Consider the following 6,887-nt stretch of genomic DNA (forward strand, 5'->3'; position numbering starts at 1 on the left):
AATGGTCTGTCATCACCACACTTGAGAGTGTTGGTATACAGTTCTCAGTTACCTTCTAATAGGCACGTCAAAGGTTTCAAAATAGACACAAAATTCCCAGTGGATGAATTATAAAGCAGGTCTCATATTACTGCAGCTGGAGCTACAAGTAAAACATGTATCAGTATAATCACATTTTTTCTGGTTAATTTGAGGCATATGTAGTTTCTTCTGTAATGATACATTTGTTGTAAATATAACATAAACAGCAGAGGTTAAAAAAAAAAAGCATGCACAATGGAGTCACTCAATCCATCAGACAAGAGAAAGCAAGAGCAAGAGCAGGGAACACAACCCTGCCTAGCAGGAAGTCATTGTCTGCAGTGAAAGTGAGGTGAAATGCAGATGTAAACATAAAACCAACCACAAGTGCAGTGATTTTAAGGTTTTCACCTCCATAGCTTGGTAGAATAAAATGACAGAAAGCTTGGTCATCAGAAATAAAGACAAAAATACCCCCAAAACAAAGAAATTCATTATTTGGCTCTGGAAGTGATAAACATAATGAAACTCCATAGACAACTCACCTGCTCTGGAAATTGCTAATATCACTTGCAGGGCACAATACAAAAACTTCTGTCTTTCAATTTCCTCCTCATTAAGCAAGACAGTTTAATCCAGTATACTTATACATGCCTTTTCTCCTATTTTATACATAGTTGAATGCTGTTTTTAACGTGAATAGCTGCAACGTGTGGGTGTTAACTATGTAAGCAGTTATAAAGAAGAATAACATGATTGATTCACATTCTATTAAAAAAAAAAGTTTGGATACTATTTTCTTTTTCTGAACTACAAAGCAGAATTACACTGATTTGAATAGAATTATAGTTGCTAGTTTGTCATTTGAATGAAACGGACTAGACCTGCATCACAGCGATATCCTTAAAAATCTGTCATTTTTAACTTAGCTGATGAATAAAACATAAGGCTGATTTTATGCAGGAAACAGAGACTGCACTCACCAGAGGCTTTTGCTATAGAAGTGTTACCTATGGCTGGAATACCTTCTCAGTGATGCTGCTTGTTACTGTACCAGAGCCTCCTATTTTTCAGACCCATAGTTTATGCCTTCATAAAAAATAGCCAGGTTTAGCTTTTGGTTCCTCTCCTGTGTTACCTATTTCTAGATGTGTGAACATTCCACTATGTAATCAACTGTATGTTTAGAGAAATCTGTTCACCATTGCATCTCAGCTATCCAGGGCTGAAAGCACAAAAATGTGCTAAGCAAACAGTCACAAGCCTGTTGCTTTTTGGAGGTTCAGGGGCTGCAGACCTTCATTCACAGGTACAGAGGCTTTGAAGAACAGCAAGGTGCTCACAGTACTGGCTCCCACTCCGCAACTGCTCCCTCCCTCATCTCTTCCAAGTATCCCATCTCATGAACAAAGGCACTATAACCAAGAAGTGTTTGAAGTCACTCAGGTGGAAAACAATGGGTGTAAAGACTAGCATTTATATTTCATTATTGTATCACTAATATGTTACTAGCCAATACATTTTTTATTTTTACCTATTTAAGGTAATTTTTATCCCTGAAGGAGCCAGGTAGGTCTACTCAAACTCATACAAGGGCACATCTACTGGGCCTCTTCCCTTTTGAGAATAATAAGGGTTAGGGTTCAATGTGAAGCTATTTTCATTTAAAGCAAAAGCTCCAAGCCACAATTACAGCTGGAGGCAGTGACATCAAACAAACTGTGTGTGGGAATGGAGGGGCCTCAGAGGATTCTTTGGGGCATAACTGAAGCCCATTTAGGAAGTCTTGGTACTTTCTTTACAAGTAGTTAGTTCTCAGATCAAAATCAAATGCAGTAAAGGCACTTTGCATAGAGTCAAAGTATTTTATTGACTATGCTGACTAGCTGATCTTGAGATTTTTCAAGGATCAGCATTCTAGGAGAAATTATTTTGATCCCATCACTTTGAGTTCTTTTAGTAGTTTAACTGTATCTTCTTATGCACGTGAGCTGCCCCCGGGCTGGCTGGTAGGAGAAGCCGTGCTGGTGCAGGGGCCTGCCATGGCTCCCTATTGTTGCAGAAACATGCACCAACTCAGCACTGCCCCGCTCCGACCTCTAAATCCCTGCTTTTGTGTTTCCTCTCGGCCAGAGATAGCTGCTCTCAGCAGCCTCCTTGCCTGGAGCACTGAGACAAAGAAATGTACAACTGCATCGTTATGCTTCATGACTCAGCTGAAAAGACACAAGTCAAACAGCAACCTTCTCAGAACAACCGGAGCTGCATATTAACCATCCATCTGTGTATGCTGCTGTGACTTGGCGTCATATTTTGTGATTCAGAAGAATTTAAACAGACACAGAGGAAGAGGAAACCCGTAGAGAGATTTATTTTTATCTCCTGTAGGAAGACATCTGCCTTTGTAAATGTGTTTGTACAGGTTGCACATGCTCTGAACAGTAAAACTTTCATCTGGGCTTCAAAGTGGCACACTTATTATTTAACTTGCATTGAGTAGAAGCAGACAGATGGATTTAGTTTGGAATTTTGTTTTGGTCTGTTGCTTTTTTTTTTACTATTAGGTCCTCAGTTAGAAGTGAAGCCAGCTGCTTATAATTGAATTCCAGCAATTCAAACCGGTTGCTTGCATTCTGACCGCTTGTTTAATACAGTTGGTATTTCAACGGTCAAGAGTAACCTTTGAAGTGAGCACCCTGTTAAGAGGAGAGCTGGGGGAGGAATCAGTTTCTGTGGCTTGTGATTTTGTATGTTCTTAGACTGATGAAGAAGACTGCTGTGGCTTGATTTTCACAGCCTGCTTCAAGCAAGAAGGGATAATTTGAATCCCAAGAATGTTGCAATCCATGCAAAGTTACAGATATCTATGACATCTAAGCTTGAGTGAACACACTTCACACACACTTGGGGGTAGTGAAAACCTCAGCTGCTGCTCAGGTCTAGAAACATTTCTGCCCACAGATGCCCGTATTTAACATTAAAGGTGCCAGCTGCACACAGGCAGCTATACAGGCCTTTGATAAACAGCTCCCTGGTGCCCCTGTTTTCTTTCTACTTCTTTCACAGCTCCACAAACACCATGCAGTCCTGGTTCTCAAGGCTTGAGGATAAGAGGACTTACTATCCTTTCAAAACAGGGAGTAAATGTTGATTATTTGGTTCTACCTCCTCCACCATCTGTCATAAAAAAGGGAACAAGGCTGATTTCCACCTTCTACCTGCAGGAATTTAAACCCCTATCTCCCATGAGAGGGAGAAGTTATGCCTGAGACAGAGAACTGTGGCTTCTGTTGCTGGCAACGTGCACTTTACCAGTTTATGTATGACAGCAGAACTTTGCCACTCGCCATCTACTTTGCAAATCTGGCTTTAGGTAATACTACAGCAAAATAATTCAGCAGATGCTTAGCTCTCAGTAGCTGCTTTAAGTACACTGGCATCAACATGACTCCACAGAAAGCTGTTAAATTAACACCACCACCCCTGTGTGAATATGCTTCCACAATATGATCCTTCTCTACTGCTATGTGTATCTTGTATTCAACAGTTTATTTTCAAAACCATGCAGAGGTGCTTAGCAATTCTACCAACTGTATTGCCAATTCAAATATCTCGATTTCCATTCTCTCCACAAAAGGGCTTTTAAGCTTAAGCAGAACCTATGTTCATGGCAGAAAATATCAATGTAAATAACTGCATTGGAAGCAAATTCCAAAATATGCTCATCTCTAAATACAAAAGAAAAAAAAAAAGACAGACTGCACTAACTAAACAACATTCCAGACAAGAAATTAAGCCTTTCCATAACCATTCCAACTGAATTTATAGTTTAACAGTTGAACCAGTTATCTAGTTATGGTTATTTTAAAAAGTCCTTCAAGCAGGACTCTTGCTTAATCTCCCTCAAACAAATATATGAAAAACTCTTTTCTTTCCTCCCATCAGCAGAGATTGTTTAAACTTGTAAATACAGAAGATATGCTTGTTATCCATGAAGCCCAGATGGTCAGGGAAAAAGGAAGGGGAGAAAAATAGTTGGGGTTTTTCTCTTCACATTTCCCCCTATCCTGCAATCAAAACCAAACAAACCCGCTGTCTGCTCATCTATTGACTCTTCTCATCTAGTAAGATGATTTGGAAACAGAAGATTAGTAATTTGCTGCTAGAATACTTCAGAAGATGATGTAGGCAGAGAAATATCAGCAGAACCATGTTTTCCATCAGAAAACATGACAATATGTCAGACTGAGCTAAGCTTATGAAATAAGTACAATGGAATTTAATTTAGGAAAAGACCAGAAAAAATGATATATTCATTTCCTACTCTGAAGCAGTCATATGGAAACTTCTGCATACCACACACACACACACTCACACCCCGCCCCCCCCCCCCCCCCCCAAAAAAAAAAAAAAAATTCCTTTAATGAAATTTTCTTCCAAGAACACATTATCAAAGGCTATTACCACTTTTCACTCAGGAGAATATTGGCATAATAAGCCACATTTTCTTTCCATTGCTATGCCTTGGGCAACTTGAAGGCACCTTCACTTGCAGTATGTTGCAACCTGGTACAGGTTATGTTGCAATAAGAGCAAAGTTACCCTTCTGAAGTTAATCTGCATTCACTTGAAAATGTACACTAATTCCTGAACCTTCTTTAATTACTCTGCTAGCTGAGTTCTCATGTTTTGTGTCTGATCCAAGCCTGAACTCTACCAACATGTAATCTTATTAAGTGTACTGTTGAGAAATGAAAGTCAATTCTAAGTTTTGGAGCTTACACAGGATAAGGAAAAATAACACATGCAACTCTTTTAGGACACCACTTATTAACTGATAAGGCCAGACAGTTAAAATTTCACATGGAAATAACTTTCCTCAAAGAAATGCAATTTACTGGATTAAATTATGACTCCTTTGAGAACTACGTTGGCCAGATGTGTATTGGAGCTTCTTAGCAATTATAAAGTGTTATGTTAAGTCAGATCAATGGTTTTACACACAATAAAAACCTGGTTTCTGTGTCAGGGATGTGAATCATACAGATGCAGTTTTAGTTTAAAATGTATGACCAACTACCATTATGGCAGCTTTATGAAAGAGAAGTAGGTTGCAGTGGGATTTAATTGGGTGTCTCACTCAATAGAGTATTATTTTATTCTGTGGCATGCCTTTGTGTGCCCAAACTCGGCCATTTGCTACACAACTGGGATTTAAATAACTGCTGGTGTCTTCTTGCAGTTCTTTTTCTAGCTATTTGAAACACACAAAATGTTAATAACTAACACCTTGACATAAAACAGGTTCTGGGGGCTACAGACAACCCTGCTGGGTGGAGGGCAAGAAATTAAAACAAATATAACTTATTGTTTTACTGTGGTATTTACCACGGCAAGAATTACTTCTGCAATATACTTTATACATCACATAAAGTGTAAATAAATGAACCCTTTCCTAAGCTGTATTTGAGAACTATAAACATAAAGTCAATTAGAACTGTAGAAATATTAATAGCGGTAGTATGAGTGAAACATGAAGAGGGCAAATCAGCAAAGCTTGAAGTTGGCTCCACCATGTTCTGATTAGTTAAACAAATGCATTTTAGAAACAAAGGCTTATTATATTTCTCCATATAGAAGAGATCAAATAGGAGGCCACATGAGGTCCTCTTTATACCTACAGGATTATCTGCTTTGCTGTTGGCGAATATGCTAGTGCTAGTGTGGTGATTTCCTCCCCATGAGCACAGAAACAGCAAAATGTGTTAATACCAAATCATTCACATCACATTATATCCTTTTCTTAGCTTCAAGGCAGACATATCTTCCTCAGGATAACAATTCAGGCCAGTGCCCTTGTATTAATGGAGACAGCATTTTTACTGACAGGTCTCAGAAAAGGATTTGGGCAGCCTACAGCTGTTTGAGTGATAATTGGTTTGGTCAACCTGATGTGATTTAACTGATCTTAAATCATGTAAATTAAGAGTAGATATTCAGCTTTTTGAGATATAGGTGCACAGGAGAAATGGGAGACCCTCTTAAAATGCTACTCAGTGCAACAGTATACAAAACACTGTAGCAGTGTTTTAGTTATGATGCTTCAAATGTGAAGGAGGAAGTTTAAAAACATGTCTTTTTTCTCTGAAGCTCTAGGTGATCTAACAGAAGACACTACCTTTCCATACAATTTGTGTCTCACTTATCTGTGGAATGTATAGGCTTTCTCACCCACAGTTTTCCTTTCTGACAAAGGCTAAAAGTACTGGAAATCCCATTAAACGCAAAGCGTAGTTCATTTGTCATGGAACCAAACATTCACACACAGCAGAAGAGGAGAAATTGGCAAATAAGTAAATAAGTGATTGAGAGGAGAAGCCTGACAAAAGATACATCACAAGAACTATTCCACTTCTGGGAAATCAACTAAGATGACCCTTTCACACAGCAAACGGCTGCTACCAGTTACAGAGGAACATGTAGATGGGAAAGCACCATGCACAGGTACCTATGTATTATGGTGAGATATATAAACCTTCACTAGGTCAGCATCCAAAAGACCTGTATACCTTAACTGGTATTTTTGGATGTCAAATACTTTGGACTTCTGTAAGGTACTTGACTGATGCTTTGTACCCTTAGAACAAAGAAATAGAGAACTGAGACCTACAGCCATTACTTTGTGGCGTATCTTCTTTTGCAAAGCGTGAGGAAGGCACTTTTTCAGGCTATAGGAGACCATGATTCCGATCTCAGGCAATACCCACATCACGTGCTGTAGGATATTCTGAGAAGCTATTTCATCTCTGTTTCTAATGTTGGTAGAAATTTGCACTAAATGCTAAAAAAAAAAAAAAAAAAAAAAA

This window comes from Sylvia atricapilla, chromosome 3 (genome assembly GCF_009819655.1).
Source record: "Sylvia atricapilla isolate bSylAtr1 chromosome 3, bSylAtr1.pri, whole genome shotgun sequence".
In the NCBI taxonomy this organism is placed as follows: Eukaryota; Metazoa; Chordata; class Aves; order Passeriformes; family Sylviidae; genus Sylvia; species Sylvia atricapilla.